Source organism: Acomys minous (genome assembly GCF_964271855.1).
Source record: "Acomys minous genome assembly, chromosome: 13".
In the NCBI taxonomy this organism is placed as follows: domain Eukaryota; kingdom Metazoa; phylum Chordata; class Mammalia; order Rodentia; family Muridae; genus Acomys; species Acomys minous.
The window spans coordinates 74,319,727-74,344,197 of NC_140495.1; the positions used below are offsets into that span (position 1 = coordinate 74,319,727).

Sequence of the window (24,471 nt, forward strand, 5' to 3'; positions counted from 1 at the left end):
AAATTTCTTAGATATTTGTATGTCTAATTTTGACTTTTCCTAAGATGGATGGACTCGTGAGTTGCCCTGACAATCTCTTCAACACTAGAAAACACGTCCAGCTCAGCATTAGCCTCCTCTCTAAGCATTATTGTCAATGTATTTCTTAATGTATCTGTCTTTGTAATTACAACAGAATTTTCCTAAGTCCAGTTGAATTTACTTAAAAAGGTTGTTCCTCCATTATTTCCCTCTTTCCCCTCATACTGTTCCATAAACATCAAGAATTAAACTTTAACCATAAAGAAGTATTGTTTAAAGTGTTGTAGCTTTTGTTGGTTTGTTTTTGATACAGGGTTTCTCTTTGTAGCCTTTGCTGTCCTGAACTTGCTTTGTAGACCAGGCTGGTCTCCTAGAGATCTGCTTGCCTCGCCTGCCCACCTGCTAGGATTACAGGAATGACCCATGGCCCCAGGCTCTAGTTTTTTTGTTTTTGTTTTTTAACTATAGAAATAAATTCTACTCAGCATGCTTGACAAATTTCAATGTATTTAATTTCCATATTTTTCCAAAAAGTAATAAGAAAAATAAGATATTGTCTAAGATGATGTAATCTTTCCCTATCACATTCCTTACCTCATCTTAAACTTTAACTGCAGATTTTCAATGTCTCTTTTTACTAGCTCTCTGTCCAGGGATATCAGAATTTTTTAATTATCTTCTTCAAATTTCTTTCAACCTGACTCTCCTATCCAATTACAAGCTTATGTCAGCTTTTAGGTAGTTTGTTGAGTAAACCAATAGGTACCCCAAATTATATTAGCTTTAGTTCACCAGAACAGCAAAACCTGCTGATAACTCTGTGCTTTAAAACACACACACACACACACACACACACACACACCCCTAGTCTTCCAGAGTTCTAAAGGTCGCAGGTCTGAAAATAAAATCACTGCACCAGAACAATGCTGGTGGAAGAGGTATGCTTCCTTTGAATGCCTATTGTAGAAATGGTTGCTGGAATTTTATAGTTCATATAAGAACTTCTTCACAGTTGTTTGGGTTGTAATTAAGGATATCCCTACTCTGTATACCCAAAAACATAAAAGAAAGATAATCAAAACATCTAGATAATGACTATATATAGTTTTCAAATAATCAATTTCAAGTATCAAAAATACCATCAAAACAATGTAGTTTCATTCTAAAATTAGGGTTGAAAGTATACAAAATATACTTGGGATATGTTTCATGCCAAAACAAATTAAAACATCAACTAACTTATGGAGTTCTTATCAACAGAAATACAGAGATAACTATGGGGATAATGCCAATATGCACTGACATGCGGGCATAAAGCATTAACTGTGTTTGTATCTATCAGTCAATGATACTAGAAACCATCACGACTAATTAATCATCCTTAATAGGCTTTTGAAGAACCAAATAAATAGTTGAGAGTTGCTTAATACAGTAAAACAAAAAATTATCTCCCCTAGAAAAAAATGAATGAAATATTGAACAAAGCTACTGTTTACAAAATATGCCAGCTGACGTGGTGAAATATAAATTAATTATTGACTCCACAAAATTCAGTGGAACTATTATTTGAGAAAATACCATCAGCCATTCACTACTGAAGGAGAAATATTTACCATGATGTTCATATTAGCCACAGATCTCAATAAGAAACGTATGAATATATAACAAAGGATATATGTTAAGTTGAATTTTATGGTACACACTAAGTAGGTCAATAATAGCTGATTGCACATTAGAAATATTGATAACGTCAGTATAGCTTGGTCCATGAGACTGAATTCCTCCAATCTGGTACTGAACGTCTGGAAGAATGCTGGTAAGCCCCTAGAATCTGGGTTCCAGTTTTAGTAGCATCAGTAGCAGATGATTTCATCAGCAAGGGTCAAAATGAGCCGACAAAAAGTCCTAGCTTCTCCCTCAGACTTCCTTATTTCTGGAGTAGTACTGGAAAATGCTACCCACCATGATCGAGAATCTTCATGGGCTTGGTTAATCCTTCCAGCAAGCAATTATTACAAACCTACTCAGAAAGGTGGCTCTTACTCGATAAGAATCAAATTATCAAGTAAAATTAACATCACTGAGCTCATTCTAATGGGCTTGTGATGCTGAGAAATAAATCTGTTCCACAACCAATCAAGGCTCTGTATGTAATACATTTCATAGAAATGTCAGGTGTGGGAGTAATAAAAGCAAGTTACTGAAAGAGACAAATTCGGACATTATGGTTGTTCACAGAACGGTGACCGTGAGTTCTTATTACACAAAATATAAAGAAAGGTGCTGCAGATTAAATGATACTTTTAATCCATAGCTAATATGCCAATTGATACAGACATCAAAATGTAAATAATAATATTTCATCAGACCATTAGGAAAATTTAACACTAGTTATTTGATGGTGGTGAATGAACTCTTGTTTTAGGTTGAAAAAATATAACCTAAATGATGCATGTCAATGATTTATGAGTAAAATAAAGTGTAACATCATTTGCACCTTTATTCTGAAGAAGTGAAAATTGCATAGGACACAGGTTAATCTCACTTAACATATTCCTTTCTTTTGTATTACATTTTCCTTTGAAGTGATTTAGTGACTCTTTAAGCAGAGAGAATTGCTACTCAGACACCATAACGTCCCTTTACTTGAAGCATCGCCTTACTTATTTGTGACTTTTTGATGGAAAGCTTCCTTAAATGCACTTTTTCCTTTCAAAAGTCTCAGAAGATTTGGGACTCTTGTGGTTCCAGTGTCAGCTTACAATTTATTCACTATGTGATCATGGGAAATATACTGAATTTACTTTGTGTTCTGTCTCCTCAAAAGATGGATACTACTATAATAAACCTTGTAGAATTTATATTATGAATATTACATGAGATGAAATATGAAGCTTAGGCAAATATAGGGCTCATCATAAGAAACTTTCAATAAATCTTAGTTGTTATTATAAATATCTTTATACTAAAATAGCCACTGAATGATAAACCATATGACACCTTTGTGCTGTTTTAAAATTTGAGGACCCAAATATTTTTGGAACATAATTTTTCAGGTTAGAGAGTTTAAGATTTTAATACTGTCTCCCATGTCATGGGTTGCTTTCTCAGATTATACTGCAAGCCAGAAGCCAGGGTTCTAGATGGTCTTATTACCAAACAGGTGGGAAGTAAATGCAATAGTGTGTAGCTGTGGATTTCAAGGAAATTCTACTATCTGGGGTGGGTAATAGGGTGTCAGCTGATCTGTTTTGGCCAGCTTTGGTGACTGTCAGTACTTCCGTGGAAAAGAGTGAATTATTCTAAACAGCTGCTGTGTATATACACACAGTTAGCTCTCAGTATTTAAGATTATTGTTTTGTAAGACATCATACAAATACAGAAGCAAAGAATGCTGGGCATCGGTCCTAGAGAAAATACCATGTAAGGGGCCTGAACTGCCTGTCACAAAGGTTTCATCACAAAATAAACAACAGGGCTGGAAAGATGGCTCAGTGCTTAAGAGCAGATAAAGCTCTTGTGAACACAAGTTTGGATGATTTTTGACTTGTTTTAAATGACAATATATTTTCTTTTGTACAATGTAGTCTGGTTATGGTTTCTCCTCTCCCAATTTCTCTCAGATCCTCCCAAATTCCCCACCTCTCAAATCCACATTATATTTATTCACTCAGAAAAAAAAATAAGCATCTAATAATGAATGATTATGATGTTGGTAGTGGTGATAATTGTAGTAATAATAATAACAATAATAAGAAAAGAAAAATTAAAAAACCTGAACCCACATTTGAATGTCAGTACCTTTGGTGAACATCTCACAATAGCCAAGAAATTTAATCCCAGTGAATCTATCACCCTCTTCTATTCTCTGCAACTACCTGCAATCTTGTGACATATACTCAATCTGACAGAGATACATACAAAATCTTTACAAAATGGATCTATAACTTTGTTTTTATGTGTTTTCATATCAAGTCTCTCAGTAAATGTATGTCTTATACATTGAGTGGTTTCTCACATGTCTACAAGGGCAGCATCACATAATCACAGTCTTCTTGGTGCTTTGGAGTCAGGGACAGCTTTTCAGCATTGCACATGGGATAGGTGAAATAGTGAATCCTATCTGACAACATGATGCATGTACCCACAAATGCAACACAATAGAAAACATATGACATTGTACAAGTACCATAGAACTGTTACATGCTGGACCTCAACTGTCCACTTGTATAGCAGGAGAAAAAAGTTTATGAGTGTTAATTCTGATGGAGGAAATTAATCTTAGCAAGGAGACTCCTTCATATATTATATCTATGAAGAACAAGTTCGGGGGTTATTTCAACATGGTTTTCTAGGTCTAATGGCATCTCTTTGTGCTATTTCATGTGCACTTAAATACATATCTGCTTTGAGCCCAAACTTTATGCCCTATGTGAAAAATGGAATCATCCTACTGAAGGATTGATTTTCTTCTCACACTTGTCTCCAATGACTATGCCTTCTATGCAGAACTTGTACTTTCCTATTAATAACTCAAGAACCTTACTTTTGTTCTGTTACATTGTGGGTCTTTTTTCTAACAAGGTCTTAAACTCACAGTATTACCTGAATATATTACCAAATCCACTTTATTCAGTGCTGGGGATCAAATCCATGGGTTCAGGCATGCTAGGCAAGTACCCACTACATGAGCTACACCCACATTTAATGTTTTATTTTTAATTTGTTCACTTTACATCTCTATTGTAACCTCCTTTCTCACTTCCTCTCAATCCCACCCTTCCTCCCTTTTTCTCTTTCCCTCCCTCCCCTAGTCCACAGAAAGGGAGCCCTCTTCCCCTAACATCTGACCTCAGCCTATCACGTGTCATCCAGATTGCCTGTATCCTCTTCCTTTATGGCCTTGCAAGGATGCCCCTCAAGCAGGAAGAGAACAGCCTGCAGGGGGCAAGGGGGCGGAGACAGAGTCCATGTCAGAAGTAGTCCCTACTCCTCATATTATAGGACCCACAAGGAGACTGTGCTGCCTGTCTACTACATCTGAGCAGAGGGTCTAGGTCCTCTCCATGTATGGTCCTTGGTTGGTGCATCAGTCTCTGCCTCACCCCTCTCCCCCACCTAGATTTGTTGGTTCCTTTGGTCTCCTTTTGGAGCTCCTGACTCCTACAGGTCATTCTATTCCCTAACTCTTTTATAAGACTTCCTGTGCTCCACCCGGAGTTTGTCTATGTGTCTCAGCATCTGTTCGGATCTCCTGCTAGGTGCAGTCTTTCTGAGGACCTCTATGGTAGGCTCCTGTCCTTTCCTTGTCTTCAACTGCTTCTTGTGTCTACTCTGTTTGCTCCTTTGAATGAGCATTAAGCATTCTCCCTAGGGTCCTCCTTTTTCTTTAGGCCTGTGTATTATAATGTGGTTATCCAGTATTATTTGGCTAATATGCACTTACTTTTAAATGAGTATACACCATGCATGTTTTTCTGAGTCTAGGTTAGCTCACTCAGAATGATCTTTTCTAGTTCCATCCATTTGCCTGCAAATTTTAAGATATTCTTGGTTGTAAAAGCTGAGTAGTATTCCTTTGTTCAAATGTTTCACACACAGTTTCTTTATCCACTCTTTGGTTGAAGAACATGTATGTTGTTTCCAGATTCTGGCTATTACAAATAAAGGTACTATGGCCATAGTTGAGCAGACTTACTCACCCATTTTAACTCGTTGGCTTTCAGTTTGTGTGTGTATGTGTTTGTTTTAATTTTCTTATTTGATTGTGAAATGTCTTTTCTAGGTTCCTTGGTTTGAATTCATAGTCTCCACCTAGTGGCACTGTTTTGGGATATCCATGGGATTCATAATATAAACACTAGGTGGACAAAGATAATTCCTGGTAGCAAATATTGTGATATATAGCCTTATTCTAACTCTATTTTCTCTGAATCCTATCTGACAACACGATGCAACTACCCACCTCTAGCTCTCATCACCATATCTAAGAGCTATTTCCTAGTTTTGTTTGTCTCCCATGCCACTATAGACTGTAATCCTCAGGTCAGAAACCAAAACAAATCTCTCCTCTCTCTCTCTCTCTCTCTCTCTCTCTCTCTCTCTCTCTCTCTCTCTCTCTCTCTCTCTCTCCTCTCCTCTTCTGTTCTCTCCTCTCCTTCCCTCAATTCCTCCCTCTCTGAATGTATTTGGACACAGCAGTAAGGAAAAATCATTAATAGAGTGCTGAATTTGTTGTAACACCTAATTAAGTGACTTGGAGTCAAACTGATTTTTCTCATTTACTATTAAATATTTGTTTTTATATGCTTAAGACTGATATGGTCCAGCTTTTTAAGTACTCATTCTCTTCAAACTCTATTGCATATCTCACATGCCATGAAGTCTATCTATGTATCCTAGAGAGAACATGAATTCTCTGAAATCATGTATAAATTTCCAAATTATCACATTAAGTTTATCTTAACTATACATAAAATACAAAGCAGTACATATTGATAGAAGTACATTGTTTTATTATACCTATCTATTGATGTTTTAGTGTTTTCACAATATGGTAGTCATGTATAGACAAAGACAATTATGCTTTTCCTTATCGACTTGGACATGCTACATTTTGAACATGAAAGAGCCCTTTAGAGTCATGGCCTACAGGCTTTCTCCCTAACTAGTACAACTATTTGGGGAGGGGGTGAAACTTTAGGTGGTAGATCCTAGTGGGATGAAGTAGGTCACCAAGGATAAACTTGAAGGACATATATTGTCTCAGTCCGTCCCAGCATCTATCTCTTCACTAGCTGCCATCAGCATGTTTTTTTCTACCATGCGCTTCTGCTATGATGTTCTGCCTCACAACAAGATAAAACCAGCAGAACCAACCATAAGCTGTATTGTTACATCATATGAAAACATCAACCTGCTACACTCTGGAATCATGTGCCCAAGTAAATCTTCTCTCCTTTAAGTGGTTTGCTCAAGTGTTGTGTCACAGGACCAATACTTTTTCTTTTCTAATTTCTGGCTGTATTTTCCAGTATTATGAGTAGTACAAGTAAGCTTCTCACCTGGTTCCATGGTTTATGAGACAAATGCTTTAACTTTAAGCCAAATTATGTGTATGTTAGCCTGAAATGGGGTCTTTCTGAGTTTTAAATATGTTCCTTATTACCTGCTTTGTTGATGTTTCAAATTATGAACAGATGTTAAATTTGTCAAGTGCTTTATCAGTGTCCATATACATCATCATGATTTTCTTATTAATATAATTACTATATTTTTATCACATTGATTGAGTAGCATAAATAAGATAGGGCTTGTGTATGGGGTATAAATGCCATGTAATCATGTTGAGCATCAATTTACATGTATTAATCAATAAGAATTGATGTTATTTTGTTGAGTATACTTGTATCTGTGTTCATAAAATTTGTTAAACTATAGATTTCTCTTCTTATAGAGATTTTTTATTCAGGCTTATGGTGGCCTTACACCTTAATTTGGTAGTTTTAATAGCATGAATATTGAGTTTATCACAATAAAGTGATTTGTGAAATGCTGCAATGGTGGAAATATATGGCTTGTCAGTTAAAATATATAGCTAAATATTCTGATTATAACTATTTACTAGACTGTAGAGATCACATATAACCACTCTTAAATAGAAAATAAATTGAATTAAGAAACCACCCAAACTGCTTAATACATCAGTGATTGTCCTCAATATCCCCCTCTTCTGTATTTCCATAACATAAAAGCCAGACAGGCAAGATGGCATACACCTGTATTTCCCAGCTTTTGGGAGAAAGAGAAAGGAGAGTCAACACAATGCCAACCTTAGCTATGTAAAGTGTTCAAAGCCAGTAGGCTAAGTGAGATTCTCCTTGTTTTTAAAATATTAAATAACATCTCTATGTGGATGTGCAGAAGCCTATCTCATCTTGTTAGTACCCAAAATGTGTTATATCTGTACCACCAGTTTTAGTAATCCTTTCACTGTCTAATAATCTAGAATTATCTATCGGTCTCTACTAGAATTTGTTACTCATTTATGAAAGGAAGTCCTTCAGTGATTTTTCAAAGAGGTTGGTATATCCTTCTAACAACTGTTTTTAGAAGACTTTAAAGGCTGTCCTAGTTAGCTTTGTCAACTTAAGACAGCCTAAGTTCATCTGGATAGAAAACAAACTAGAGAATTGCCAATATCAGATTAGATTGTGGGCATGTCTGTGGGATTGTTTTCATTATAAATTGATGCAGGAGGGTTTCAGCCATTTTGATCACAACCATCTAATGTCTGTGGGCTCTATAGGAAAGACAGTTAAGCATAAGTCTAGAACAAATCGGTCGGGAAAGAATTTTTCTCTTTGTTTTCTGCTTTAAGCTCACATATGGGTTCTTGCCTTATCTTGCTTCAAGGATGAGCAGTGGTGCAGAAGTGTAAAATAAAACAAAATCTTTCCCTCACAGCATTCACTTAGTCAGTGCTGTGACCCAGCATTAGAGACTAACCCAAGACTGAGGTGGTGGAGAGGGGAGAGGTAGTCCTTGGAGATCCAACACTTTTACTTATTCATGTTTGAATTTCATAGCTTTCCAGGATTCCATTTCAGCAAGTGGTGTTTCTAGGAAACCCTTCATTTCCTTTAAGTTATCCAATTTATTAGCATAAATTGCCTGTAGCAGTTTCTTGCACTACTTTTCATTCTGTTATGTCAGTTTGAATGTTTTATATTTGATTTCTGATTGTATGGAGGGTTTTTTTTCTTAGTCTAGAAGAATGTTTGATTTTGTTTAACACCCAGAAGTACTTTTAGTTTTAAAATCATTCTATTGTTTAATTTTCTCAATTTTATGTATTTCTGGTCTAACATAACCATCATAATTTCTACTTTCTAGCATTAGGCTCATTTGGTTTATTCTGTAGGTGTATATATATTATATTCATTTATGTTATTTCTTCTTTTGGCTTGGAACTATAAACTGTACAGTGCTCTTGTGGTATACCTCAGTTATTACTGTGACATGTTTTATTTTCATTTGTGCTACAACAAAGCTTTTCTTCCATTTGCTTGTTTTTCTTTTTTTTGTCCTGTTCTAGTTTGTTTATTTTTATTTTATCTTGTTTGGTTAGTAGTCATTTTTATTATTTTTCTTTTTTTTTACATGTATATTTATATTACTATACGTATATACAATAAACTACCTACAGCAGGAAGAACCACAAAACAATCAGGAATTATATAAATGTTACATTCATACTGTTTTGGCTATTTGTATTTGGCAACCTGGAAGAAAACATCTTTTTTATCTTGGTGAGTCTAATATTCTGAGGGTAAATCAGTATCTATCATATCTCATCTTTATCAACTTAAAACATCTATCTAGACCTAAACACATTTTAACTCCTAAACAACTAAGTTTGATTGTTAAACTAAGCTATCTGGTTTTCAACAGCAGCAGAGATTTGAGAAGAAATAAAATTGATTATCTGAGTATACAGAGAGTATAGGTTAGCAGCTTCCAAAATGAGAAGAAGACAGAAACCGTTTGCTGCCTGAACAGTCACCCAAAACTCTATAATATTTAAGCATCATCTTTAGCATCATCTGGCCCAATATATCTGACAGACATATTTGTAAGACAAGAACTATTGGGGACTTGCTTATCCTGTCTTGGCAGAGTTTGTCAACTCTGCCTGCACCCAAGCTTGTCCATTTTTAGGCAGAATTCTGTCTGTGGCAGAAATGAGAACATCTTGTCCAGTGGCTGGCTTGCCCCATTTGAAGCCATCTCCATTAGGAGGTTCTTTGATGTTCATCATCTTCTTTGAGTTAGGCTGAGTGTTGCCAGGAGTTAACCTGTCTTATTGTCAAAGCATCTTTAAAATAATAAAAAACATCTTTAAGTGCCATATCCTGTAGGTTTCTGAGGTTCTTGAAGACCTCGTTTAACTATTTTACCTTATCTTTCTATAGAATCCTTTCTATCTGTAAAACCGAGGATGTATATTTTTGTGATAAAAATTGACTAGTAATTGACATGAACATGAGTTGATGAACTAGCAATCGACTTTTATTATTTATCTTAACCAACCTGCAACAGCACTTTCAAAGTATTGGAAGTAAAGCTTGTATTATAGTTGAATTGTATGTGTACAATTCATATTAGAATAGAAGCATATATAATGTGTGTGAAGGATAATCTTACATTTTAATTCTACACCACTGTATCAAATATTAAACTTATTTTGCATCAGTATACCAAATTCTGTTAATACAAATGCATTAAACATAACCTTGTGAGTAATGATTAAGGCATGAAGTTGAGAAGTAGATTCACTAATCTACTATTTGTCCTATCTTCCCTATATGTTTCTATATTCCCCCTTCTTTATTTTCATCCCCATCTCCAAACCTAAGAAAGAAAGTTGGAGGAAAAGAGAACCATCCCTGAGCCCAACCTTATTTTCTCTGTGAATAAGACCAATAACAACTTGCTTTATTGTTTTCTAAAAGGAGCCAGAAAGCATGTGGATTTGAAGGGGAGGGGAGGTGCAGAGGATCTCAGAAGAGGTCGCAGAGAATAAACCTCAATATATTGTATAAAAAATGTCTGTTCTCAACAAAATAAATGTAGATGGAAAAAGGAAAAATTTTTCAAGAAAAAAACAAAAGTTCTTTTAAAAAAGAGTTGCTGTCTTCTTTTTAGTAATTTCTTCCTCCTTTGTTGAGCTCTTCCTTTTATTTATGTATTGTTTTCTTCATTTGCTCAGTTTTCTCTGTGTATTCTTTATGGTTGTCTGCCCTGTATAGTATTACTTATAATTGTTTTTTAAACAGTTCATAGCTTTCTATTTTAATTAAGTGAATTATTTGAAAAGTGTGCTCCTTTGGTGGATTCATATTTTCTTAGTTATGCTACTTATAGTTTTCTCTGGATGCATAAGTATTCGGAAGGTTAGATGTTCCCTCTACACATATTTTCCTTTTTATTACTCTCTTTTACATATACATTTATATTATTACACATAATAAAATAAACTACATACAGCAGGCAGAACCACAGAACAAACAGGAAATATATTTATATTAAATTCATAACGTTTTGAGTGTATTTGCCAACCTTGAAGAAAACATTTTCCTATCTCATGAGTCTAAAATTCTGAACGTAATCGAATATCTATCATATCTCATCTCTATCAATTTAAGACATCTATATAGACTTTAGAACATCTTAACCCCTGAACAACCAAGCTTAATGGCAAAACTAAACTATTTGGTATATATATGTGTATCGTATGTGAAGAGTAATCTTAAATTTGAATTCTACATCAATGTATCAAAATTAAACTTGTTTTGCATCAATATACAAATTTCTATACCAAAGAATTAAAAATAACCTTGTGAGCACGGCTAAAGCCTTAAGTTGAGGAGTCAACTCAATAGTCTACTTTTTGTCCTATCATCCCTATATATTCTATATACCCCCTTCTTTCTTTTCAGCTCCTATCTCTGAACCTAAGAAAGATAGATAAAGGAAAAGAGAGACAACCCTGAATCCTGTCTTGTTTTCTCTCTGGATAAGGCCAATAGTAACTTATAACCAACTCTCAATGAAAATAAAAATCTAAAGCCCAAGAAAGCAACCAAAAACCTACCCACCCCTCCCTTAAGGGAAATGGAGTATCATTCTCTTAGAGTTTTTTTGTTTGTTTGTTTGATTTGGGACAGATAATACCTTTGTACGGCCCCAAATAAAATTAGGGAAATGGTTAAACAAGGTAGGAGTATCATTTGTGGTCTCGTATCTATATGTTAATGACTTCCAGGCTGTTTAGTGGTCCTCTACACTTTTCAACTAATTGTCTTCAGTAGAAAAACACCTCTTCCCCAAGGCTACTTTCAAGTTTGAACTCTTGACTTTGTAGCGGTTACAGCTGTTAGGGCAGAAAGTGGCAGAGACTGCCTTGAGGAAGTACACTGCACCTGTGTGGTAGAATCATCTGAACTCTGTCTTGATAAATGCCAGGGAATATCATTAATGCACAAAGAAAGTGCATGTGATAGTGGTAAGGGACACAGCAATAGCCTTCCATGTCTCTTTACCATAGCAAGGTATGTTGCAGTGTAAGAGCTCTCTATCATCTATCAGTATTTCTGTTTATCATCTATCTACCTACCTATCTATCATCTATCTATCTATCTATCTATCTATCTATCTATCTATCAATTGTCTATCCACCTGTCTCTCTCTTTTCACTCTCTTTGCACTTCCTGTGACCATTCTGAATATGAGGTCCAAAGGTATGCACAAGTGGATTGGCTCCAGCTCTGATATCCAGAGCTCAAATCCTGGAAACCATGGAATGGCTATTACTGATGGATTTGTGTCTAGATGGGTCTGAAGGCATACGGGCATGGTTACCAAACACTCTATCATCTTCAGTTAAAGATAGTTAAAGACCAATTTACAATTGAGTAGTTGAATAACGCTGCTCTTCAGCTTCTCTAGGTAATCTGCAAAGCTGAAGGCTCCCTCTTCAAGTTGTATTTTGCTTCAACGATGAGGTGACTAAAAGCATGCTTCATGTACATTTTTATTTTTAATCAGTAGTTTCTATCTCTGTCTCTGTCTGTCTGTGTGTGTGTGTCTCTCTCTCCTCTCTTCTCCCTCCCTCTCTCTCTCTCTCTCTTTCTCTCTCTCTCTCCCTCTCTCTCTCTCTGTATAAAAATGATTAATGTGACCTTAGAGCTATTCTTAATTTTTTTATTCATTCATTTTTCTGGAAGCGTTTAATAAATATTTCATGCTCAGACTCTCAGAATCAGACACTCTGATTGTGAACTCATATGTTATCTAACACAGTATAATTTTTAGAAGTTCTATTTATGCATACATTTTAAGATAAAGCCCTAGAATTGTAGTGGTAAGAGCAAGATTGATAAACTACAAGTAGAGCAATAACTTGTAATGCTGCTAGACTCATGGCCAACAGGGTTTAAATCAGAGGCCAACCAGTAGGCAAGGAAGAAAATAGTTACTATAGTCAATGTTTTCTCAAATGTTATAGATATATGAATCATGTGACATACTTATTTCAAATGCAGATATTTTACATCTGGTAGTTCATCCAACTAAATATTACATATTATATAACATGTATTGTTAGAAATATTTCTAGATGATTCTGAATCAGAAAGCATGCAGTTTATTTTTCAAGTAAAAATAATTCTTTGGGAGATGGCCAAAATGTTGTAGCTGCTATTTGAGGGCTTTAAAAATCAAAGTCAATTTTTGCTGGATAACATAAAATTCTGTTACGTTCTGAATAGTAGTCACTTATAATGAATGTTGGACTCTTTGCCACTGTTCACAGTTTACATTGGGAAGTGATCAAGGCATGTGGGTGGATCCTTTATAAAAATAGAAAATGCTGGTGTTTTTCCTTGTCTCTGTCTCTTTTTGTCTCTCTCTTTCTGTGTCTCTGTCTCTGCCTCTCTCTCTCTCTCTCTCTCTCACCTCAGTGGGAAATGATAATATATTTCACTTAGGGAGAGAAATGTTAATTTGTCTACTTAAGAGTATCTTTTTTATTTAATTAAAAGTTTAAGTAATGTAGGAAATTAACATCTGTTTTGTAGGGTCATTATTTTGATTGTTTTTATAGAGTAGTTTTTACTATGTAAGAGTTTCTTAATAGCAGATTGCTACTTTTGCTCACTAGATTTTTAGAAAGATCAACATTGTAATACTGACTATTGTAGCCATATTATTTTAGAATTATTGAGAAACCAAAGAAATATTTATATAATAACAATGTGTCTATGTGATATAGCCTTGTTATATAAAAATATTATTGACTTTAATAACTACTTTCAGGTTTTTGGTTAAATCAGACAGTCCATAGTCAACATGTTTACTCAGAAGTGTCTATTACAATGTCTTTTTACCTATGCTGTACAGGTTCAAATATCTTTTCTATTTTATCTCTCTGGATTGTGAGGCTCACTATCAAGCTTCTTTACTTCTAAGAAGCAATGGCTGTTATTTTTAATTCACTGTTCTGTGTGGGAAGCGGCATCTCTAGTAAGATTTTCTTGAGAACAGATGTACTTTGAATTATTTCAATTAAGTACAAATTACTTCCTTCATTAAGGCTTAATCAACCATGTGAGCAAAATAGATTAAGTATAAGGTAAGGAGGAGTCTACCTTTGAGGAAAATTATAGTAGCACACTTAGTCTACCCATATATATATATACAGTTTAAAACAGTGAAATATTAGTATAAAATAATATATATCAAGCCATCAGCTATCAGAACTAGTTAGTGTTTAAAACCTTAGGCAGAAGAGCATATGAAGAACCGTGATGAATAGAATATATATGCTTGAGCTCTATATAATATAACAACTCTGTGTCTATCTACTTTGTTACATTTCTAATATTTAAAATAATTTAAAATAAAAAGAAATAATAAAAGGGGATAGACATTAAATGGGTTAGAATATATCTATATCACACAGTGAATTACAGCGATGCTAATTTGTTATGCATTTTTATGTACTTAATTTATGATAAAGAGATTGTCATGTATTTCCATCAAAGACTATATGGACCACAAACCTTAAAATTAAAGCACATCTTTTCAAAGAGAATTTTGAGAAAGTTGTTGTGATCAGCATTTCTGCAATTTTAAGCAGACAAAACAGCTTGCTATACAGCCAAATCTTTGACTATTAAAGAGAGCTGGTGCTGCAAGAACATTTTCCATTTTCTTTTTGGCTTGTATTAAGTGCCATTTTCATATGTATTTTCTATTTGACCCGAGAAGAGAGTATCAGTGAGGGACTGTTTATATTGAGTTGGCTTATGTGCATGTCTGTGGGGGACTCTATTAATTAGCTTAATTAATATTGGTTTGAAATGACCTAGCCCATTATGGGTTGTACCATTCCCCAGGCAGGAGGTCCTTAACTTATAAGTAGGTAAATCGAGCCTATACACAATAAAATAAGCAGAAAGTATTTATTTATCTCTGCTCTTAACTTTTAACATGATGTCACTAGCTGCTTCATTTTCCTACCAGGAAGGATTTTCAGTGATTATACATTATAACCATGGACAAAAGGCTAAAGTAAACTATTTACCCCCTCTGCCTTCCTAAAGGCTATGGCAAGCATTCATGATAAGCTTGGGCACATGTGTGAGAGCATTTCCTGAAGGATTAAGTGAGGAACAAGCCCCTTCTTGAATGTGAGCAACACTAATCCGTGGGAGAATGTCCTGGAATGAATAAAAAGTAAGTAAACGGAGAAAGCCAACAAAATGCTGGCATTCTTCACTCTCTGCTTCCTTGCCCACTGAGATGTGACCAAGCCACTGTTGCATAGCTCCACTGCTATATAGGTGCCCAGCATCATTCCATCTTCCACTATGAACTATATTCCTTAATATCATGAGCCAAAACAAAGGTTCCATTGTTAAGATGCCTTACAGGAAGAAAGGCATCAAGAAAATATGCAACCTAAAGGAAGTTTCCTGATTCTATTTCAAAGTTACACAAAGGGCTCTAGCACTGTGTTTCAAGGGAGCCATGAATCAAAGATTATTATGGCTTGCACCAAAGTGCCAGAGAGCTACTGAGACCACTCAATATGTGGAAAAGCTGTTTCTTTGCAAGGAATTCCAGACAGGACATTTCTTGTAACTATGAAGGTAAAACTAACTTATAAGGTGATTGAAAGATATTAACATTGCTGGGAATGTGGCAAGTTCATCACAGAAAGTTTCAGAAATTAAGTGGATACAGTCTAAACTTCAGACTGCAGACACCAGACAGAGATGGAGGGATGGAAAGAACACTAGAGTAGACCGGAATGCAAGCATTTATACCCAGAAGGCAGACGCCAGACACAGAATTGCAGTATTTAGTGTTTTTATACCTGAGTCTTGGTTTATGTTTTGGTTTGGTCCAATTTCCCTCTTACATTACTCTCCTTCCTTCCTTTAAAAGCAAATGTTAGGGTGATGAAGAGATGGCTGGCAATTATGAACACTTGGTGAACTGGGTTCAGTTCCTAGCACCCATATATAGTACCTTACAACTGCCTGGAACTCCAGTAGAAGATGTCTGGTGCTCTCCTCTGGCCTCTGAAGACTTGTACACTCACATGGTGCATAGGCATGTGCTTAGGCACACATGTGTATGACATAAAAGAAATAAATCTTTAGAAAGTGTGACTAGTTAGTTTTTGTTATTGTATATTAGAAATATATAATCATTTATTTTATAAAAGCACAAAGATGAATGCTTCTTTGAGTCTCATTCTGGACATCTGAATAGTGTTAGAATTGTTAACACTCTGGGAAGTCTTAGAAATAGGTAAATGGCCTTTTATAGAGGGGAAACTAGGTTTGACTCAGGGATTTCTCTCTTTTCCTTTATCTTTCTTTTGCAGGTAAAGAGATAGGGGCTGAAAAGAAAGTAAAGGGAATACAGAAGTATAGAGGGAGAATAGAACAAAAGATATATTATTGAATTTGTCCTCATCTCAAGCCCTAATTGTTACTCACAATAAGTTTTTTTTTAATTCAATGGTATTGAATTTTGTATATTGATGCAAATCATGCCTAGTCTAATTTTATCACAAGAATATATATTCTAGGTTTAATAGATAGATATGATTCTATAGATATATGAAGTAAAATAGTTAAATAAGGTCTTCAAAAACCTCAAAGACCTAAATAATATGGCATTTAAAGATTGTTTTATTATTTTAAAGATTCTTTGAAAACAAGACAAGTTAACTCCTGGCAACACCCAGTCTGCCTCAGAGAAGAAGATGAGCATCAAAGAACCTCCTAATGGAGTTGGCTTCAAATGTGGCAAAGAAGCCACTGAGCTAAATGTTCCTGTTTCTGCCACAGACAGAATTCTGCCTAAAAATGGGAAAGTTTAGATGCAGGCAGGGTCGATGGGCAAATTCTGCCAAGACAGGGTAAGCAAGTCCTCAATAGTTCCTACCTAGCAAGTATGTCTGTCAGATATATTGGGCCAGAAGGCTGAAGATGATGCTCCATTCAGAAATTTAGACTCAACAAGACATGAAAGATGTTTACTAAAGGTTCGCCAAATACAAATGTCCAAATCACTATGAATGTACCATTTATGTAATTTATATAATCCTTGATCGTCTCGTGGTTCTTCCTGCTGTATGTAGTTTATTTTACTCATGTGTAATAATTTAATTATGTATGGTAAAAAAGAAATGGTCCTTGTATTTTGATTGTGTTTGGGTTCTCAGGATTGCTTTCATTGGGATTGCTGGAATATGGAGATGCCAAACTGTTTTGGTTTTTGTTTGCATTCTTTTGCTGTCCTCTTGTCATTTTGGTGTCTCTGATTTTGGGAAGTAGCTCTGGTGTCCTTCACTGGTCGTTGAGAGTGGATAGTTGGTGAACAATTATAGGTGGCATGCCCTTGCCTGTGGGGATTTCCCTGGAACAGGCAGGTGATCTGGTTTCCACTCCTGGAGATTTTGCTCTATACCTTACGCTCTGGTCTGAGTCAGCAGAAGTAGGTTTCTGTCTGGACCCTTTCACTTTACTGCTGTAATTCAGATCAGCTGTTTTGGGACCTAGAACAAGGTCAGCACACAAGCGCTCTGGTTGGTTGGGTAGGTTGGTCGCAGCTGCCTGTCCTTCCTGCCGCCTTGTAGCCAAGATCCCAGCTGGATCAGATCTTCTGAGCTGTGGCTGCCTTTTAGTTCCTCCTCTAAACACTGCAGAGGTGCCCAGCCTCTACGGAGACCATGGGAGGTCCTGCTGAGCCTGTGGTAGCTGATCCAGTTAGGTTCTGTCTGTTGGAGAGTGAAGGATCAGTATGAGGTGGGCCAGAGAGGAGATAAGAAGACAGTTTCACAAATGTGAGAAGTTAGTTTTAAATCCTCAACATCTAATAAAAAGGCTTGGATTGTCCTGCACACCTACAATCCCAGTGTTTTACTTGGTGGCAATAGGTTAGCTGAGCCTGGCTCTTGGTTTGATGAGAAAACTGTATTAAAGGAATATGCTGATAGAGCCCCATGTGGTCATTATTTGTCACTAAATAAAGTTTCCAGTACTGAGATTAGGTTACATCTAATTAATATAATTTACATCTTGTAGGACCAAAGGGTCCCATGAAAACCAAACAATCCACTCTGTTGCCAAGACTATAGGCTACTCTCCAAAACTTCACTGTAAAACCCCATCATTGAAGACAATTCTTTGAAGATGAAGAAGTGGAGTTGATGCCTACATAGAGCTTTGACCCTTCTGTGTTATCATCTATGGTACAGGAAGGTAATTTGCACACTACCAAAGGAGAAATGTAAATCCCAACTAAACCACAAAACCTTGAATATAAAATGGTGTCCTTCCTGCAAGATATTCTATTATAATGGTAGCACAAATCTTGTGAGAGTAGCCAATCAAAGTCTGGTATGACTAGAGGTCTACTCCAAGAAACAGTAAGCATACCCTACACTTCTTGGGTGACCAAGAACCTGAGGCTAGATAGCCCAGGTACCTAGGCTAAAACAAAATACCACTGTTATATTAAGAAGATGGAGGAGGAGGAGGAGAAGGAGGAGGACAAGGACAAGGAAAGAAATGAAAAAAAAAACATAGCAATAATATGACTTCCCAACATATTCTATTACACACATAGATCAAAGTCTTGCTCGGCCATCATCAGGGAAGTATTTTCCTGCAGTGTGAGTTCCTTTCTCTGGGAGGCTGGGTTCAGAATCTGGTCATAGTCTTCTTCAGCCTTCTGGAGGTTAGCTGAGGAAGGCTCTGTTCTGAAAATCAACTTGGTTGAAATAAAGACAGCTAAGAGTTGAAGAGTTAGATTTTCAGAGAGCTAGATTTTAACTCACTAAGCTTAATGACAGAAAAAAAGGACAAATACAGAGAGCTATGGAGAAAAAAATGGGGAGTGTGCTCCCCGACACCAGATCTCTGGGTTTTTAAACCAAAAGTAACTGAATTGCAGGACACTGGACCAAGACATCTCCCAGGGCTTGTCTTCTACAAAGACCCAGTGTTTGACACCTTGTGTGTGGTTTAGGATCTGAGTTTTGGGAGTGTCCCTTCAAGGAACTAGCCTTTTAACACATTTGGGTCTGGTGAGTTGTTGCCAGCAGGGGAGTAAGCTCACCTATGTCCTAGCAGGAGGGAGCTTCTCCTCAGCCTGCAGACAAGGACTGCAGCAGATAGGAACATGTTGAAAGACTCACAGCCAGACAATATACAAACGTGAGAAACTTTGAAGGACTCTTTCCTAAAAGGGATGTCTCCATCAATTTCTCCCCTTTAAGACTCAGGAAACTCCTCCTCAGAAAGAGAGGCAGAAAGAGTGTAAGAGTCAGAAGGGATAGAGGACACAGAAAACAAAAACAAAACATAAGAACAAGAGCCTCTTAACATTACGAAAACACATGTGAAATCACAGATACTGGGCATCATTCACATGCCCCGCAAAGGAAAGTCTGCACCACTTAGGGTCCTGGCGCTGAAAGGAGACGTGAACACATGCGACCGTACCAGATGCAGTCTTCAATTGATAACTGCTTGCAAATGAAAATCTTGTTACTTCCACAGGAGTCTCACTGGGGTAACAAAATACTTTAAGGTAGGCTACATTCTCAGCAGTAGATGGTCAGTGAAAAATAAACTCAAAGGCATCTTTAGGAGATTCCTTGTTTCATAATGTTATGTCAGGGATTTTCCTTGTTTTAATTTTATCTTTAAAATGTTTATTGTAATATGCACTGAATACATTATGTATTAATACACAATATATTATGCATTAATATCATTGATACGTAATATATATTCTAATATATATTTCCTGATTTTTACCCTGAATGTCTTTCGAGTGTGTACTAAGGCTTCCATTTTAATTTCCTACGATATTCCCGAGTGTGAATAAGTGGGTCTCTGTGTTTTGTTTCTTCTCTCTAGCTCTTTTCCTTCTGTTTTTTGTTTTGTTTTGTTTTGTCCAATAACAATTGGACAAATATATTTTTTGTTTCATCTTCTTTTATTTTATCATTTATCTTAACTAATATTTCATTATTATCCCATAGAAACCTGCTTATTTTATTTTTTATAACTTCTTAAAGTTTTATTAAATTAGCTTTTAGTTGATACAGGGCAATTATAAATTCATGCTAAACTTCCAAGCTAGCTTGTTTTTCTCCCAAACAAATTCCACATAATGCTTCCATTTCTGCCATTTCCTGCTCCAGTATGCATCGTCTGGTGCTTCCTGGAGCTCTCCTCATGGCTCAATCTCCATTTCTTCCTTCTTTCTTCTGTCCTTGCTAGAATCAAATGTTCCACCCTATTCTCTCTATTGCTCACTATGGGCTTGTATATTTATTAAATAAAAATAGAAAGAACGAGGAACAATACTTACACAAACTTAAACAGAACAGTTGGATGTCTGGATTGAAGCCAGATAGTGGGATACAAGAAGCAGCTTTGAGTAATGCAATGGAGAACTTTGCACAGTGCACTAGACAATATGGCATCATCTATACATACTGGAAAAATATAAGTGACATCATGTGGGATTATTTCCTCAAAGTCCTATACATAATACATTTTATCCATGTGCTTATAGAACTAAGAAAAAAATAGAAGAGCATCTTCCCTTCAATTTTCTTGTTTTAGTTATTAAAAGTTATTCCTGAAATCTTCTTGGAGAGTAAATTATTTTATAGGCAAGTGTTGATTGTCAATTATAAAAATGAGTGTAATTATGCTACTGAGTAGAAGAAATAGAAAATGTCATAGAATAATATATTATGAGTTCCATATCAAATGCAAATATTATTCAAACAATGTAAATATAAGAAAAATATTAATTTCTATAAACTACTGATGAATATGGCTCAATGTTCTTAGATATTTTCACTTACTTATAAATCAAACAGAATTAAACATGATCAATGTCAATAACACTACCAGCCAAACTGGGACCAGAATAGTGACAGTACCTATAAGGGCTTCTGACAAGCAGCAATCAAACAGGCTATAGCAGATAAGAGAGCTTATTTAATCTTCTCCCTTCTCTTTCTGGCTCTACAGACTCTAAGCAGTGCAGTAGGTGACGAGTCTATGTAATGGTCACACATTTAAGGAATCCCTTTCTTTGTGTGACTATGAATCATGGACACTGATCATTCTTCATCCTGATGGTTTGAAAGTTTTTGGTACGTCCTGGTAAGAGATCAGGGTTGGAATATGCTTGGTATTATGAGACTCAGTATGTGTGTGAAATTTATATGATGAAATTGGTAGTTACGCACAAATATTACAAAATATATCTAAATTAGAAAATTTTTACTTTTCATTATGTCTTTTATAATGCAGTGAAGGAAAAAGTGTGAAAACCACATGCCCAGTTTCTCTGTGTATACTTTTCTAAGATTAATATGTAAGTGTACTGTTCAAAATCAATAAAGTTTTTTTTTGCTTAATACAAACATAAATTGAATACACTAGAATCAGTGTACCAATATATCAGAAACAGAATTGATATCAATTCTTAGTAACATATGCCAACAGGACAACCTTCTCACGTACCGGTTATTTGAATTCATAATTTCTCTCTAGGCCTTTATCATTCATTCACTTCTTCTGGAAATGTGAATGTCACAAGATTTGCTAGCAGTAAGTCATTGTCGTCTAATGGATCAATTCTATTTGATGGTTATCATTGACATTCAGATCCGGGTTCATTACTTGCAGGTACAAACTCCCATCTGTGTGCAACCCTGCTTGCGATAACTCTGTTCCAATAACCCGAGGATAACTATACTTCACAGTCAAGACTGATTATAATGTAGAATAACATGTTTATTTTAAAAACCAATTAAGAAATCAGGGGCTGGAAGTATGAAGATAATTTGGAACTATGAGTGGAATTATGGCAATTTAAATAATCCAATACCCTGGTTTCTCTGAAATACAAGATATAACTCCAGCCTGTCAATTGGTTACTATTATGTAGATGGTATAATTTGTAGCCCCTGGTAGATTTTAACTCACTTTATGTGAGGATCTGGTATCTTTTCTTCCTTCACAGAAAACTGTCCACAAAATAGGTGAGAATGGAGAGGGAAGCTGTCCCAACAGAGGTAGCATCTATGCTCCTTCACTGATAGCACATGGTAACTCCACCCAAAGATTCTCCTTAGAACAGAAAGATTCATGATGTCATAGATAAATAATAAAGTAGTGAATTTCATCTTAAAGAAAGAGCACCCACAGTAAGTTAGAACTCAGTTGTGTGATCTCATGTCCACAATCTAAAGGCAAAGGCCATAATTAAGGTTTGGAGACGTGACACATAACCATTTAGCAATGAAATGTACTTTTATATATTATTGTTCCCTAATCACTATCAGATTGGTAGCCTTCCTCGTTCAAGACCACCAAAATCTGTTAGGTCAGATCCAGCCCACAAATAGTAGATTGTTGTAATTCTCCGACATCACACCTGTGTCTAATGATGCCCTCTGAGCAGAGTTGAGACCTTCCAGTTCCTCCTGTGAGAAGTCCACAGCCACATCCCTGAATATGAACAGACCCTGGTCACTCTTTAGCAAAGAAGCATTCATTCTTCTTGTTGCTCTTCTGGAACTTTCTGTCTCAGAAACAAAGGCTGGAATTCTTCTTCCTTGTCTTCTAGAACTTTAGTGTTGGTCTCCAATATTGTGGTCTTCCCAACGATAGGCTGCAGCAGTGAGGTTCCTGTAGGTCTCCGGCATCACCTCTTTGTAGAGATTCCTCTGGGAAGGATCCAGCAAAGCCCACTCTTGCCGAGTGAAGTTCACATGCACATCATCATAGGTTACTGCATCCATGTTGAGACTTAGGAGCTTGCCAGAGCTCCCCTAAACAGCACCCAGCAGCAGCGCTCCCAGCACATCAAGCCAGAGGAAGCAAGACAGCTCAGCACTGGAACAGAATGTCGCCTGTTTATGTTTTTTTTTAATGAGAGACAGAAAGGGGTTGGATCTAGATAGGAGAAAGAGAAATAGGTAAAACTGTATCAGGAAATTTATGTAGGAAAATGTATTTTCAATAATAGGAAAAAATTCAGAAAAAAAGAAAATATGGCCAAGTGTGTAGATAGGATGTCCAACTTCCTCTCTGGCTTCAGCATCCTCCTCTGGCCTTGAAACCTTCCTCTAGTCTTCACATGTACACGAGCTTTATCCATGTATCACACACACACACACACACACACACACACACACACACACACACACACACACATTAATCAAGTGTTGCAACATGCCTGTGAATTCTAGAGCGGATTAACTAAAATACAGAGCAACCAGAAATAGAGTTGCATTATATGCAGTCCTAGACTTAGTAAAGATGCACTCCCCTTTCTCTGCTTTGGGAACACATAGATATTAGCAAGCATCTTTCATATTCCGCCCCCCTGTTGCCACAGAGCCACCCGTGGCCATGGCTTTCCTATTGTGATAAATTGTTTCCCCTAACCATGAAAAATAAAACCTCTTTCCTCTAATTGCTCCAGTGAGGGAGTGAGGAATTTGTGTAGAGCAACAGGAAAAGTACCTATTACTAAGGCAGCTGGGCATCATGTTTTAAGATAACGGACCTATGGCAATTATTAATTTGTAGCTTTCTTTTGGTAATTTCATCATTGATTTTTAAATTTTCCCTTTATTTATGAGATGATATAATTAGGTACTTTTGCCTTTCCCTTTCCTCTCTTCAAACCTTCCCATATACCCATTCTTGATCTCTTCCCAATCCATGGCTTCTTTCTTTCCCACTAATTACTTATATATATACATATGATTATTTGTATATGCATACTTATTTGTTGGGGGATGGTCTGATGTACTTTGATGCTAATTACTGCTTGCTGTCTCTGTGACTTATCTTTTGCTTAATAAAAAGCCATTCCACCTGGACTGGACAAAGGAGATAGGTGGGTCTAGGAGATAGGAATTCTGAGAAGCAGAAAGACCACCATGAGGAGAAAGGAAAGACACTGAGGAGAGGAGAGGATGGCCACCATGGGTTAGCTGGAGGAGGAGCACATGGCCGGTGGCATGGATCCAACCCAGATGAAGAACATTAGCAAGTTTTTGGGATTATGAATGATAGGTACCTTGACAAAAGTTATTGGAAGCAGATGGCATGGGATTGAGACAGGGATCCTATGCCTGCCCCACTATGGGAGGTAGTTTAGAGGATTGATATTTGCCCTGCCCCAGGTTAACTAAGCCTATTTTAAAATATAACAAGTGTCTGTGTCTTGACTGATGGCTAGCTGGTCCTATAGATAATACATGTAATTTAAAAAAACAATACCTATTGTTAAGTTAGACCTGCTCAGTTTGTGTAATG

The 24,471-nt window shown here is 36.3% G+C and overlaps 1 long non-coding RNA gene across 2 annotated transcripts in view; it reads right to left on the reverse strand.

Moving 5' to 3' along the window:
* The window catches only part of LOC311581277, a 62,021-nt gene extending 39,319 nt beyond the window's left edge, over positions 1 to 22,702 (reverse strand). The window contains exons 1-3 of one of the 2 annotated variants that reach the window (XR_014773730.1): positions 22,577 to 22,702; positions 22,126 to 22,269; positions 20,489 to 20,615 (exon numbers count right to left, since the gene is read on the reverse strand). This is a non-coding gene — a long non-coding RNA (uncharacterized lncRNA). The remainder of the gene's footprint in view (positions 1 to 20,488; positions 20,616 to 22,125; positions 22,270 to 22,576) is intronic. The other variant, XR_014773729.1, reaches the window with a different exon arrangement.
* Between the last annotated feature and the right edge of the window lie 1,769 nt (positions 22,703 to 24,471).